At 48.9% G+C, this 16007-nt stretch overlaps 1 protein-coding gene across 1 annotated transcript in view; it reads left to right on the plus strand.

The window, feature by feature from the left end:
* LOC146184557 (uncharacterized) overlaps window positions 1-16007 on the plus strand; it is an 87091-nt gene that overhangs the window by 25864 nt on the left and 45220 nt on the right. Inside the window, exon 2 of the mRNA XM_084608811.1 lies at window positions 7141-7322. The gene's annotated coding sequence lies outside the window, so the exon portion shown is untranslated. The remainder of the gene's footprint in view (window positions 1-7140; window positions 7323-16007) is intronic.

Below are 16007 nucleotides of genomic sequence, written 5' to 3' on the forward strand. Positions count from 1 at the left end.
GTGCATCTTTTGACGTGTCCCAGCCTTCCTTGGGCCGCGCCTTGACCGTCATTAGTGACAATGTCGCCGATATGCTTCAACGGGGCATCATACGACCATCTCATAGCCCTTGGGCCTCCCCCGTAGTGTTGGAACGAAGAAAGATGGCACGATCCGCTTCTGTGTGGACTACCGGCGTCTGAATAAGATAACCCGCAAAGAAGTTTACCCACTACCACGAATTGACGACACGCTAGATTGTTTCCAAGGAGCGGAGTTCTTTTCGTCGCTAGATTTGCGCTCTGGCTATTGGCAAGTACCGATGGCTTCCGCTGACCGCCCGAAAACAGCCTTCATCACTCCAAATGGGTTGTATGAAGTCAATGTGATGCCGTTCGGACTGTGCAACGCCTCCGCCACCTTCGAGAGAATGATGAATAACATTCTCAGTGGGCTCAAATGGGAAACGTGTCTTTGTTATTTAGATGACATTGTCGTTTTCTCGAAAGATTTCCCTTCCCACCTTCTGCGCCTTCAGCATGTCCTTACGTGCCTTACTGAAGCCGGCCTACAGCTCAACTTGAAGAAATGTCACTTTGCCGCAACTGTTTGGCCAATGCCATTAAGGAAGCGAGCCGCAGCCGTGAGAAGGCCAGGACAAGCCAAAAGGCGAGCTACGACCAACCCCACAGGGACCTTGAGTTCCAGTTGGGAGACACCGTTCTGAGGCGAAATCATGTTCTCAGCGATGCATCCGCCGGATTCGCGGACGGCCTTGCGCCCCGATGGGTCGGGCCCTTTGTGATCGCAGAGAAACAGTCGCGGCTGATTTACCGTCTGAAAGACCCGCACTCGGGCCGAATAAGCGGACCCATTCATTTGGGAGAGCTGAAGCAGTATTTCCAGAGAGATGCTGCGGAAGCTGAAACGCCTCTCGTTCCGGAGAGCGCCGAGGCGGGCGATGCTGAGAGCAGTCTCTACCGGCATCGCTATAACACCCGCAGCCAGCGAAATCGTTGAGGCCGCATGCGTGAGAGCGCACATGCAGGCCTCAAACGCGGTCCTTGCTTGCACAGTTCGCATTCGAGCTGTTGAGGGAGGAACGCCAGACGCGCGAGTTCGCGCGCAAGCGCATGCAAGGGAAGGCAGTCCTTTCCGAGATGTTACAGTGCGGAAGGTAGGCGAAGTCGCCTAATGTCAACCGCTAGGGCACGAGAGGTCTCGTGTTTATCCGGCGCGTGTCGGTACACAAGCCGGCAGTGTTCCTTTACGCGAAGCCTGTGCTGAGCACGTTCAGAGGGACCTAGCCCGCCGACTGGCCTTATTTATGACACCGGCACTCCGGACGCATGGGCCACGCTGTCTGCATTCAGGCGGCGAGAGCGGCGAAGCTGATGTTTAGATAGCGCGCCCTGTGGCTGCGCCAGCCTGCAAAAATTCTTGGAGCAGCTCGCATTCGAGCTCGACCGAATAACGAACGGGAGGGCGAGGAGATACCAGTGCACTCTGACCTCTCCCGCCGCAGTCTGGGCTTTCCCGGACCCGAGTACGTCTGTTCAGCCCTGGCTGGAAAAGATGAACGCGCCCTGCCTCCTGCCCTGGTTGACAATCCCAGGGCGTCGACGCTGCTTGAAGCAAGCGGCGCACCACGATTCCAGCTTTCAAACTTCGCGCCTTCACCCCGGCAGCAGCGACTAAGATCGCAAATGCAGAGCCTGCCTCTCCGTGGCACAACCTGGTGTCCAGCGGCAGGGAACTGCCGAGAAGCCAGGCCCGCGGCACTAAAGGGTGGAAGCAACGCGCGCCTGCACCCCCGGGCGGACGCCTCGATTGAGGTAGGAGGGGTGTGGGAAGGAACATATCGCCGCTACTTCCCCTCCTGGCTACGACGCGGTGGCGAGGGTGAGGTGTGGCCTCTTCTCTCTCTCCACCACGTGACAGCCTCCTTCCTCCTCTCTCCTTCGACTGCTGTGGCAGGGGAAGAGCGCGATGTGTTGGCTGGGTGTGGTTTTCGGGGAGAGGGAGTGCGTGTGTGGTGTGTGTGGTGGTGTGCAACCTCTGACAGAGCGGACCGGACGGGCCAGCAGTGCGGACGCGTCCGGAAAAGAGGGACTGGAACCAGGTGAACTGATTTGGTTGATCGCGCGTGCGCGGCTGAGCAAAACCATTAAACCGGTTTACCCTTTGGTCCTCGGTGTTCGTGTTGTTCTTGGGGGCCACCACTGTGGTCTGAGTTAGCGGAGCGCTGTTTGCTCTGAGAGCGGAGCCGCAGCCCCGTAGAGAATCCCACACACTCTACAACTTGTCTTCGGGAGAGTTTTCTGACAACCCACAACGTCACAACGACGCTAAAACCAACCTCAACCGGTCAGCCAGCAAGCACGGCACAACCTTCACTAAGTTATGCCAGACTATTTCTCTTTTATGTCCCCATCTATATTAAAGGGCAGCTCAGCAGCACTTGGAACGTGCCCACAAATGTGAAACTCGCATTTTCAAAAAAAAAAAACATCACTTCCAAACAAAGATATTGATTACAAATGTTCAAAACCCTATGTCAGGAAGAAAAACAAGTGAAAACAGGCTTCGTTAGGGGCTCCGACTTAAGCCATTGGCGTTACCGTTGAGATCACCTTTTTCACTGAAGCTCCGGCTGTCCGTTTCCCGGAACAACCTTACCCTCCTGTTTCTAGGCAAAGAAACATACGAGCAATAGTCAATCGCTTTTCTAAACAACCTATCCCTCTCCTTAAGTTTTTCGAACCAGTCACATTTTCTTGGCACGGGCGCATTTGTGCCTCTGGGATAGTCGTTTTCTTTTTCGCGATAGCTTCAACTTGCTCTATTCTTTCTCGCGCCTGCCTTTCCGTCTTTTTTCTACGGCAACACTGGAAGACAGGCTTTCTGCTTTCTGTTCGCAAACGTTTGAGTTTGCTCTCCTTACGATGGCTACAATCTTTTTCGCGCCTGCATTTCCGCTTTTTCCGGTGGCAGAACTTGAGTACTCCCTTTCTACTTTCTTTTGACGCCATCTCTGACAAGCTAGCGGTAACCGGAGCTAGTAGGGCACTGGTGTCGTCAAAGTTGTCAAAGTGCGCCGCTGCGTCTGCACCGCAGCCAGCAGCGCATGACTCCATTTCAGTCAAATCCGAACAACAACCGCTCACGTCAGTCCCCCTGATAGGAATTTAATCTGGCGGCTCTCCACTCAGTGCGTCGTCTCGCTCAGCGCTGACCGGCGCACAATCAGGCTCCTTCGACAGCTGGGGCGCTTCGGATTGCGTGAGGGCCATGTGTGCCGTGTCCGCACTGTGGTTGCTGTCGTGATTACAACCTGGCGTATCAAGACACGAATGATGCTGACTCCGCTCTAGTCGTTCGCTGTCAACAGCGCGGCTTTCTACAGTGGACGCGCACTCATCATGGGACTGCCCTGGCTGATCAGTACTCGTGGGCTGCGCAGTTTCCCTGATCGACACTCCGTTTTTCGGCGTGCCCTGCTCCATCACACAGCCGATTTCAGAACCAGTGATTCTGTCATTTCCTAGCTGGTTTCCATCTCCGCCACGCTCTACACGAGCTTCTGCTTTTGTCTCGAGAAGCGGTTCACTTACTGATAGTTCCCCACACTCATAAGATTGAACCGTATCACATACAGCTACTTGGGTCGGCGTGCAGTTCATCTCGCTTAACGGCGTCACTTCGGACTTCTCGCCGTTAGAGCCGGTGCTAACCTTCTCAGCCAGTGGTTCGACCAAGGTAACACGATACTCTTCTGTTCGAGGCTCGGTAGGCTCGCTACTGCGGTCACGTTGCTCGGTCGCTTCCCCAAGCTGTTTCTCACACTCCGGTGTAAGTTTGATTTGCTCCGAAACTTCCGCACTGTCTAGCCATTCGCTTACAGCACCTTTCAACTGATATGCAAAATCAAAGTACGACTTGTAACAATGTTTCTCGCTGTCATACCTCTTCCGAAGATCATGAAGCGTTATCTGATACCGTATCAGCTCAAATAGCTTATCGTAATTTTTCAAGCGGTTGCCAACCAAGCGCTTGATTTATTCCGACGCTTCAGCGGAGAGAAATACCATCTTCTGCGCCCAGCTATCTCTCTCGAAGCGTTTACGTCTACAAACACTCTCGAAGCCTACCAAATACTCTGCCAGATCCTCGGCGATGAGCCTTAGGCTTTAAGCTTTCCCACGCTCATTCCATGTGCTGAAATCTCCAGCTGCATCCGTTTCCTTACGCGGGCGTCTTCTTTCTCGTGACGCTCTCTACTTTCACGATCCTCTTTCTCGTGACGTTCACGTTCATCTTTCGCGTGACGTTCCCTACGTTCACATTCCTCTTTCTCTTGACGTTCGTCAGTGATGGCAAGGCATTCCGAAAGCTCGCCATCTTCAGCTTTCAGCATAAGAATAGCTCTTAACATTTCTGGTTTTTTGAGTTTGGCTGACAAATTCAGACCCAACTTTTTCGCAATCTCCAACAATTTCGGTTTGCGCAACGACTTCAAATCCAAATCCATGGCTGTTCCGAGTGCTGCCTTCTCTACTGCCAACTATGCCTTAATTGCTGCAAATTAACCCAGCAACAACGACAACACAATTACCAGCTCTGTTTTCTACTTAACAAAAGCCTGCAAAACTCAGTAGAAGAAAGTCCCACACTCAGAAAACCACGAAGCCAAGAATCCAGGGCAGTCTTTCCGCTGCAGGCAACCAGTCATCACACAGGGCTCGTTGCACTGGTCCCGGCTTTCCGCAGAGCTGCTTGTTGCACGGGTCACGCCTGGGACATCTCCGCTCTACTCACCAGAGGTTGCACCTCGGTTAGGCCTGGCTCATCTCACCAACCACGGTCACGGCTTGGTCGTCGTCGTCCCACCGCTCTTCCCCAGTTGTTGGATGACGGTCACGCTTGACTCGTCTGACTCGTCCCACCGACCACGGTTACGGCTTGGTCGTCCCACCGCTGCCTACCTGTTGTTAGATTTGGGGCTCGCGTGTCTCATCTCACCGCTCTCGCCATTTGTTACATGCGGCTCGCGGCCCCTAGGCAGCGTTGGCCTGGCGGCTCCGTGGCTCGGCGGACGGCCACAGTGGCCCCAGCAAAGACGAAACGTCTTCTAACTAAACAAACGTTTAATATATCATGAAGGAACGGGCAGAGAAGCTGACCCGGAGAGAATACCGACACGCTCACACAGCTAGTGTTTGGCGTCGTCACTGCGACGTCTTCCCAGTAGACTGTCTCAGCGGAGTCTGCCGCTGCTTTTTATAGGCTTGCCAGTTCAGAAGGAAGGGGAGAGCCCGCATGTCCCAACAAGTCGAGGTGACTCAATCGTCGGCGGTGCAACAGAGATCTCCTCCACCTCTGCAGACGGGCAAGGGCGATGCTCTCTCTCTCGAGCAGCGGGCTTGGCTAGCGTTTGCACACACACGCACGCACACACACTCGGCGTGTGGCACGGACAGGACGAGACACGTTCGCGGGAGGAAGCGTTGAGCGGTCGACCGGACGGCACCGAAGTGGCCGAAACGCTCGCTGCTTTGCCTGTTGCTACACGGTGGCCGCGTCAGCTGTCACACTTGTCGGTGGCGAAACGTAACAGAGGCAATTGTAATCAAATCCATAGCCTTAAAGCCTGCTTTTCTGCCTGATAAAGCTAAGCAGTCACTGATCCTGATTGGTGAATCGTTAGGCCCAGAATTTTTAAGGCCCCGCCGGGGTGGCACACTGGTTACGACGCTCGACTACTGTTCCCAAGGACGCGATATTGAATCCCGGCCTCGGCGGCCGCTTTTCGCTGGAGGCGAAAAGCAAGGCGCCCGTGTGCTGTTCGATGTCAGTGCACGTTAAATAACCCCAGGTGGTCGCAGTTTCCGGAGTCCTCCACTACGGCGTCTCTCATAACCTGAGTCGCTTTGGGACGCTAAACCCCACAAACCACAAACCAAATCAGAATTTTTACGCTCAGGCTATGTTCATTACTCGAACGTTTCGCGGTCTGTAGGTTACTGCCGCTGTGGCAAATTTCATGAATGTACGTGAACAAATCTGAGGTGGTCCAGTGCAATCATCTGGCGTTAGGAAACATTATGATCAACTGAAGGAGCAGCACTTGAATGCGAACTTTGTGAGTACACTATATATCAACTGTGAATTCGAAGGACCGCCTCACGACGTTTGTACAGTGCTGGTCGGCATTTCTCCTGTTATTACTCCTTTCAAAGTGAGGCTAGTAATAAGCATCTTTTTTTACTTACAGTTTATCCTAACGCGCGGCATTGAAGGCACTATTTTAATGCTTAGCAAACCCAGGTTTCGAATTTCGTAACCATCACTGCAGACTTGAGGTACTTTGCATTCTACGCACAAATCATGTGTTAAAACCGGCTGCATCGATATTTGCTGGAATCACTGAAAGCTGATTTAGTGACTACAACATACCGCATGTTGTCTTTTGGGCTCTCAGCCTGACTGTCAGCAGCGGGCCTGAGGAATGCCGTCATATGCAAAATAAACAGACACATATGACCTAGCCTACAAGGGGCGTTAAAGGGCCCATAAAAAGGCTATATACTAAAATTATAAAATGCGCACAAGCATTAGGTATTCTATCAATCCTCTGTGCAGAGCAAAAAGTTTTAATCTAGCTTTATTAGCACCTAACATTTGGGCGAACGAAAATGCTGCACCTCCTCTCCGCCCTCAACTCAATCCACGCCAACGCGTAAGAAAAAAAGAGGCAAGCAAGTCCCGACGGCGCCCCCCCTCCCCCCCCACGCCCCGTCCAGCCCTCCTAACTTGAGAACGTCCAGTGAGCGGGAGCGCCCGGCATCAACCCTGGCGTCAGTGGGGAGGTTCGCGCGTGGAGATGTCGCCCCAATCGGTTGCGAGCGGTCCCCAGGAGAACTATTTAAAATTATTTGCAAGTTAATGGTTCAACGTAAAGTTTTAAAATTTGGCTCAAATACTCAAACACACCCCCTCTGTGGATTTCATGCATTAGAATTTTACCACAGGTAGCATTTCACTAGCCCTTAAATCGTTATAGTAGCCCAATAATGGAAAAAGGGTAACATCAAGCCGTTCCGATCTGGATAGGCGAAGAAAGCCTTATTCACAGCAACATTCTCTTGTTTCCACTCACAGTTCATTAAAACGCTCACAAGGAATTCGGGAGCCCCAGTGAAACCACAGCCTCGGCCTAGGGACAGCGAGGAACGACGTCGACACGCATATACCTGAAGGCGTTCGCACTGCACGGGAGCCTGCGCCAGCCTCACACCTTTATTGCTCCACGTGGCTGCAACCACACGAGTTTTACGCTTCAAGTAAGTTCACGGGGAAACCCAAGTGCATGGCAGCAATTACGAACAGAGTAGCCTAGAGACCAGTAGTTCTTCATACAAAATAAATGCGGATGACTTCCAAGCATTGAAAACGAACCTTGCTGGCAACTATATGTCCATTCAGCAACAAACTCTGTAGTGTACTTTAAAGAACGAGTAGAGAAGCGGTGATGAATATATTTGAAAAAAAATCTAAGTTTCACAACTATAGAAACATCAGGAGTCTTTCCAAGCCAGAATTGACAAAATGGGACGCAGTTGTAAACCGTGGCACTGTAGTCAAGTCTTGGCACAAGAAGAGGTCGGACACCAAGCAGGTCGCTTGTTCCAGGCGCTGAGGCATCACTCGCGCAGACGTAGGCACATTGTTTAGGGGAAATAAATTTTAAATGTGCGGCAGAAAACGCACATATGACCGAAGGAAACGCGAAAAGTACACTGCGGCCGAAAAGGTGAAGAGCTATCTCGAATTAGGCTTCGTCATCACAAGCTAGCCGCAGGGTTTAACAACGTAGGTAGTAGGCAGACATGTGTCGGGAGGCTTCACGGCTATTCCTATGTGCGGACGGAAATGAACGCTGTTTGTTATCCCGAGGCAATTTGCACGCCTCAGGACAGGAAGAGGGCCTACGGCGAACGCTCCGTTCGAAGTGCACAATATGTGCGATAAGAATGTATTTTTTTTTAACTTGTGCTAACAGGACTTCACAAGCCAACCCCCATGTGTCAATGACCAGCCATAATTATTATTTTTTGTTTGTTTTTTGGTGCGCTACAGGAAAATAGGCATACACTGCTTGGACCCATAGCCAGCGGCTAGTAAAGGGTACAATGGAAAAAGTACATAGGTTGCAGGCGCCCAATCGTCAAAGTTGGAGACATCAGAGGCAGTAACTTTACAATAAACATGAAGAAAGTTAGTTATCGCTTATACATTCGTAAAACTACCAATGAAAAGAAGAAAATATAATCTAAAACCTCACAAATCAAACAAAAGCGCGTAGAACTTATACAAGAATTAAAGCAAAGAAAGATGAATGCATAATGTCACCACACTATAACAATACGTAATGTCGCATGTCGCGGAGAAATAACGCATCAGATTGCCGACAAACACGTGAAGACAGCCCGAATTGCGTCATATGAGCGGGAACAGACAGATACGTACCGAAACAAGAACTAATGCAGTCGCTCTGTCGCATCCTCTGAGATAATGCATGCAGGCTAAACAGGTATTCTCTTCGCTTGGCCACTATTTGTGACAGGCTGGCAGAATTCGGTACATTGATGAGAACAACGGATAGGAGGGAAACAGCATACAGCCCGCTCGGTTCATTTCCCACAGCGAACAGAGCTGAGTAGCCAGAATTTCCCTCTAATAAGATCTTCGCTTCTGTGCCCTTGTCGTTAGATTTTTGATGGAGACCACCTCCTCTCATATCATGAAAGAAACAAGGTTACCACATGAAAGAACAAAAAAATAGCTTTTATACTGCATAACAAAGTGGTTCTTACAATAGTACGCTGCTACTTGGCTGTGCTTGCGAAGTGTTCTCCTCACCGTAAGAAATAATAAAAAGTAAATATTGCTGCTGTCTGACACTACAGTGACGGCGGCAGCACCTCTGAGTCACCCGCGCAGCGGAGGAGTCGGCGACGGCTCAGAAGCGGCTCTCTAGCTGTGCTCCCCGTAGCTCCGAAGCAGACTGAGAATATGGTCTTTCCTGCTGTGGGTCAATGCCGGGTTGATATCAAATGTGGGCTGACGGGATAGGTTCGGTGCGTCTTCCAGCGTTTGGTCGTGGAGGGTGAATACATCTTTGAGGTCCTTTAATTCGTCGAGAAAAGCGATTGTCGTGCCCTTGTTGAAATGCCGGTATTCTTCAGTGAAGTTTGTTACCAGCACCTGAGCTCGTCCTCTGGAATTTCACGATGCCTCTTGCGATGCCGACACCTCGTTCCAAGAGCAATTGGACATTTCCTTCGACGATGCCTTCATCGGTTTCGATGTTGGCGCTAACTACACTGACTGCGACGCTTAATCGGGGCGGCACGGTCAATTCTTCGTCGAGGACGTTTAGAGCGATGTGTTGCATCGACGTCGTCGTAGCAGGAATGGCTTTGCCTGCAGAGAGCTTGATGAGCTTGGATCGCAGGTCGATGGTAGCCCTATGTTCATTTAGGAAGTCCATGCCTAAAATCACGTCGCGGGAGCACTGCTGCAAGACCACAAAGCTGATGGGGTAAGTACGCCCATTTACGGTTATTCTTGCAGTGCATCGTCCCGATGGAGCAATCAGGTTGCCACCTGCGGTGCGAATCAGCGGGCCATCCCAAGCGGTGGTAACTTTTCTGAGCTGAGAGGCTAACGGTCCACTAATGACTGAATAGTCAGCTCCGGTGTCTATTAGGGCAGTGACTCTGCGACCGTCGATATCAACTTCAAGGTCACTTGTTCGCGTCCTCGCATTGCACTTGGGCCTTAGTGTCCGATCTCGGCTCCGTCGTTTCTTCAGGTCATGGCCGGGGCATACCGTTGTTACTTCGCTGGGCGGCGGTGTCTGCTTGCACTCTGGTCGTGTTGTCGTCGATGACGTGTGGAGCGGCGGTGAAATGGCTGCGTCGTCGTTAGTGGTCGTCTGCGGCGGAGGATGTTCGTCTTTTCGCCGTTGAGCAACCTCACCTCCAAAGGTTGCTCTGTTTAGTTTCCCCTGCGCGGTTTGGGGACCTTCCGCGCATACTCTCATCATAGGTACGGCCTGGCGACGCAAAGCGGGCCCTGTACGGCGATGGAGATCTGAACCGATGGCTTGGCAGCGCAATCTCACCGCTACGCAGATATTTGTCAATTTCTTGTGGTCGTTCACCTGGGCGTGGTCGTGGAGCGTCGACTGCAAATCCGCGGAGACCGATTCGTCGGTACGGGCAGTGGCGCAGAATGTGGCCGGCCTCATCGCAATGGAAGCATAATGGCCGGTTGTTTGCAGTCCTCCAGGAGTCGCACTTCCTGGGGTTTGGGGGTCGTTGGTAGGCTTGGCGGGCGGGGGCCAAGGGGCGGTTTTCAGGAACAGGATGGTAGCGGCGAGGGCTCGGAAAGTCATCACGTCGGGGCGCAGGGCGACGTAATGCACCAGTGTAGTTCATTGCCTTTGCCTCTTGTGCTGGAACAGTCGCAGCCGTCACTTGAGGAACGCCCAGCGCCTGCTGGACTTCTTCACGGACGACGTCCGCAAGCGTCGCCACCTGGGGTTGTTGCGATGATGGCATCAATCGGCGGAGCTCCTCTCGCACGATCTCCCGGACGAGGTCCCGAAGGTTCTCTCCACTTGCAGATGCGCTGGGGTAGTGGCTTGAGTAGTCTGGCTGAAGTTGCCGCTCGTAGTGGTGCATCCAGGTGTACAACGTCTTCTCGATGGCAGACGCTTCCGTTTCAAATCCCGCCACGGTTTTTCGCGGATTTCGGGCAAGATTTGCAAACAGCGATTCTTTGACGCCTCGCATTAAAAATTTGACTCTCTCACCTTCAGTCATGTTAGGGTCGGCGCGGCGAAAGAGGCGCTTCATCTCCTCAACGTACGCCAGGACAGGCTGTTAGGAAGTTGAAGTCTTGACTGAAGGAAGGCCTGGGCTCTTTCCTTTCTGATGACGTTTGAAAAGGCAGTCAAAAACGCTTCCTTGAAAATGTCCCAATCCTTCATAGCTGCCTCATGATTTTCGAACCAAACTCAGGCATATCCTTGAAGAACAAAGTAGACCTGCCGGAGTTTCGCAGTGTCGTTCCAACCGTTGAATTCTGCCACATGGTCGAAAAGGTCCATCCAGTCTCCAGCATCTTCATCCGGTCGTCCATGGAAGCAGGGGGGCTCACGGGGTTTGACGAAAACAACCGGTGCTGTAGGCTGGGCCATTGTCAGCGTCGATGCCTTCCGAGGTCGAATGGGGTCAGGCAGCAGACCGTGTTCGGGTTGTAGGCCTTGAAGTCGGCGGCTGGCTCGGTGACATGTAGGCTGGTATTCCAGGGCGACAGGAACACGGCTTGGGTCTTCGCTTGAACGATCAAAGGCAGCACCTCCACCTGATGTCACGTGGTGGTGATGAGGTCGACGACACAAATGAAGGGTTGATGATTGCACTAAAGAAGCTCTTTATTTGGGCTGACTTGCGCCCGCAAACGAACTAAGCAACTCGGCGGTGGCGATAGAAACAAACGTGCTCGTCGATCGTCGAACAAAGAAGGCCCGTCACACTCGTCAACGCTGAATTTAAAGGCTGCACAGAACAATCTAGATAACGTCGCAAACAGCTACCAGCACGGACTGGAACATTGTGGAAAGACACACGAGTGGCCGGAATCTTCGAGATAGATCTGGGTGCATCTTGCGCTACAACGAAACTGATAAAGGTACGACTCGCGACATCGAGCATTAACAAACAAAGATTACGGAACTGATACGCGATCCAGAATCAGAGTGATAAGCCTGTATGCCGGTGGCTGTTGAAAAACAACAAATATAGTTTTGAAGGTTTCGCGGCAATATCGAATGCCTAGAAGTACGAGTGGGAACATTTTGTCATTTTAGTGGTTTACCAGCCACAACTAGGACACAAAAAAATTCTCCCAATTCCTTGACAAGTTTTTCTGCTTTCTTGGCTGAAAAGAGCATTCATGTGCTATTCTGGGAGACGTAAAATTGACCTATTCTCTAATTAGTTATACGCAGATGAGCTAAAAACACTGTTTTCCCGCACCATTGTGAAAATAGTCTACGCTTACCAACAAGAATAACTATATACACTACAACATTGTTGTATATATGCTCAACAAATTTAGAATGACATGAATTTTATGCTGGCGTAAGGTTATCTGCCTGTAGCGATCACTTACCATTATTCTTCATAGCAGTGTCCCAAAAGAGAAGTAAAAAGATCCGGAAGCACAGCTTCATCCGCGTGGAAACATCAATGATGCAACACTGCAGTGCATTGTCCACTTAATCGAAAGAGTTGATTGGAGCAAAGTGTACAAACAAAAAAACGCTGACAGCGCTTTTTGACATATTCTTAGCTTTGTTATGTGCCTCCTATAATGCAGCATTTGCAGAAGAAAATGGCCCTTCTGACAGAAACAAAAAATTCCGGAAACCATGGATGACTTCACTTCGTTACAGTCGCATAAAAATAAGGTTTAAAACGTATCGCGAGGATATGAACAAAAGAGACTCAGCTTTATTCTTGAAATTTAAAAAATTGCCGGAACACACTTTTATCCGGTTTGAAGAAAACTAGGGACGAATATTTCCACTGTAAATTGAAAAACATACGGGAGAAGCCTCGAAAAGTGTGGGATGCAATAAATACATTCACTGGGGGAAGAAATTGCAGTTCAAACATGTTGGGAATTACCAATGATGGCAATGTTGTACGCAGCGGCACTCCCGCCAACGCTATGAACATCAATGTTATCAAATTTGGCTCTAATAAGTGTACAGCATTAAAGATTGCACAATGGCCAGTATTGGTAGCAACACCGTTACGTGACTTTATGTAATGCATTCAACAGGTTCCCATGAGGTACAGCTCTTAATGAACAAGTTGATTAACGCTGCCCTTAGAATCGATGGCATTGGCCCGATTGAATTGAAGTTTATTCTACAGGTATATCTGAATATTTAGCTTATATTATAAATCTTACGCTATCTACAGGAGAGGTTCCGCAAAAACTACAGATATAGTTACTCAAGTAAAGCAATGTGGGGGGACTGATAACCTGACAAATTATCGTCCTATATCCGTGATGCCAGCACTGTCAGAAATCTTTAAAAGTGTCATTCACAGCCGACTAACGTAGTTTTTTTTTTTATAAACAAAATCATTATCACAAAAAGCCAATGTTATTTTGAAGAAAATCTATAGAGCAAGTTCGATTATAAATTTAAAAAATAATTTCAAACATTGAGGGTAGATGACACACAGTAGGACTTTTTTGGATATCAAAAAGGCATTCGATTCTATCCAGTACAGCATCTTACTAAAAACATTATCTATGTATGGTGTACACGTTAGAGCGCTAGAGCTTTTCTCGTGTTATTCTTCTGGTCACTACCATATCGCAGGCATAAATGGCTCGAGCTCATCACAACTAAAATTAAATGAGGGTGTGCCACAGGAATCTATATACCGTTTCCATTCCTAACTTATATAAATGGTATCCTCAAAATAACTGAACCACCAGAAGTAATCATGTACGCAGATGATACTAGTATTTTTTTAGCACGGCATGATATAACAATACGCGAAATCAAAGTGAACTAAATTGTGCACCTCTTCATGTGGCTAAAGAAAAATATGCTGGAACAAAATTTTAAAAAATAAGACAACCCATATCGTATTTCACCGGGTCAACAAACCATTACAAAATACAATAGCACTGAAGTTTGATGAGCTAAGCCCTTCCATGGTTACACAACAAAAATTCCTAGGCATGTAGCTCCAGGAAGAATTGTCATCGAGATGGACGCCACACGTGAACCATTTAATGCATGAACTGATACGAACCGTTGGTTATTTATAGTAAGTAGCCCATATAGCCTCCCTATGAACAAAGAAACTTTTGCATACTAAACTTTTCTATTCAAAACTGTTCTATGGAATCATGGTGCAGGGAACCACAACATATACTAATTACAATAAGATTATAATGCCACAGAAGAAAATATTGCGTTGCAATGAAAACTATTATGAGTACTGGCACTTTTTACGAACTTCTCTTTTGTTCTTAAAGTACAAAATGTTGAGGGACAACCAGCTTTACTACTACAAACTACTCCGAAAGCTCTATATCTGTGGCGGCGAAGGAAATTCTGTTCACCATTCCGCCATAATAAAGGACGCACGCTAAAATCAAAAACGATCTGAGCAAAACTAGCATTCGCATAACAAAAGGCTGTTATTCGTAATAACATATAGGCTGCAATAAATATCGAAGCCTATTTATGTAGGCTAAAAAGCACATTAAAGATGTCTTAATAGCATCTGATGTTCTGTACGGGGATTGACTATCAGATTGATCATGATTCTACGCAAGATATCCCAGCATTGCATACTGACATGGAATGTAATCTCATCATCATCATCATCATCATAATCAGCCCGACTATACCCAGTGCAGGGCGAATGCCTCTCCCATATTTCTCCACTTAACCCAGGTCTGCGCTAGTTGCATTCACTTGACCCCTGCGAACTTCTTAATCTCATCCGCCCACCTAACTTTCTGCCGCACCCTGCTACGCTTTCCTTCCCTTGGAATCCAGTTTATTACCCTCAGCGACCATCGGTTATCCTCTCATCGCACTACATGTCCTGCCCATGCCCATTTCTTCTTCTTAATTTCCACTAGAATGTCGGCAACTTGAGTTATTTCTCTGACCCACTGTGCACGCTTCCTATCTCTTAATGTTACCCCTACCATTTTTCGTTCCATAGCCCTGTTGGTTGTCCTCAACTTAAGTAGAACTCTCTTGGTTAGCCTCCACGTTTCAGCCCCATGGGTGAGTACAGGCAAGATGCAACTGTTGTATACTTTCCTGTTGAGCGATACCGGTAAGCTGCTAGTCATAATCTGCGAGTGCTTGCCAAATGCGCTCCATCCCACTCTTATCCTTTGTTATTTCCTTTTCATGGTCCGGATCTGCGGTTACTACCTGTCCTAAGTAGACATATTCGCCTACTACTTCCAGTACTTCGCTACCTAATGTAAACTGCGGTTCCTTCCCGAGGCTGTAGAACATTACCTTAGTCTTCTGCATAATAATTTTAAGCCTACCTTTCTGCTTTTCCTGTCTAGGTCATCAATCATTATTTGCAGTTCATCCCCAGAGTTGCTTAGCAAGGCAATGTCATCAGCAAATCGCAGATTACTGAGGTATTCTCCATCTACCCTTATTCCTAACTGCTCCCATTCCAAGTCTCTGAATACTTCCTCTAAACAAGCTGTGAATAGTACTGGGGAGATTGTGGCTCCTTGCTTAACACCTTTCTTTATGGGAATTTCGTTACTTTCTTTATGCAGAACTATGGTAGCTGTGCAGCCACTGTATATATCTTCCAGCACTTTCACGTATGGCTCGTCTACCCCCTGATTTCGCAATGCCTGCGTCACCGCCGAGGTTTCAACTGAGTCAAATGCTTTTTCGTAATCAATGAATGCTATGTACAAGGGCTGGTTATATTCCGAGCATTTTTCTATCACCTGATTGATGGTATGGATATGATCGATAGTAGAGTACCGTTTCCGAAACACTGCTTGATCCTTTGCTTGATTGAAGTGTAAGGTTTTCCTGACTCTATTAGCGATTACCTTAGTAAATACCTTATACGTAACAGACAGTAAGCTGATTGGTCTCTAATTTTTAAGGTCCTTAGACTCCCCTTTCTTATGAATGAGGATAATCTTTGCATTCTTCCATGGTTCCGGTACCGTCGATGACACCAGGCACTGCGTATACAGGGTGGCCAGTTTTTCAAGCACGATATCCCCCCCCCCCCGTCCTTCAGCAAATCTGTAGTTATCTGAACATCTCCAGCTCATTTCCCCCTTTTCATAGTTCCTAGTGCTTTCTTGACCTCGTCCTACGTCACTGATGTAACGTCTGACTGTTTTTCCTTACC

The sequence above is a fragment of the Amblyomma maculatum genome, chromosome 7 (assembly GCF_055883805.1).
Source record: "Amblyomma maculatum isolate TAMU_Amacu chromosome 7, ASM5588380v1, whole genome shotgun sequence".
In the NCBI taxonomy this organism is placed as follows: domain Eukaryota; kingdom Metazoa; phylum Arthropoda; class Arachnida; order Ixodida; family Ixodidae; genus Amblyomma; species Amblyomma maculatum.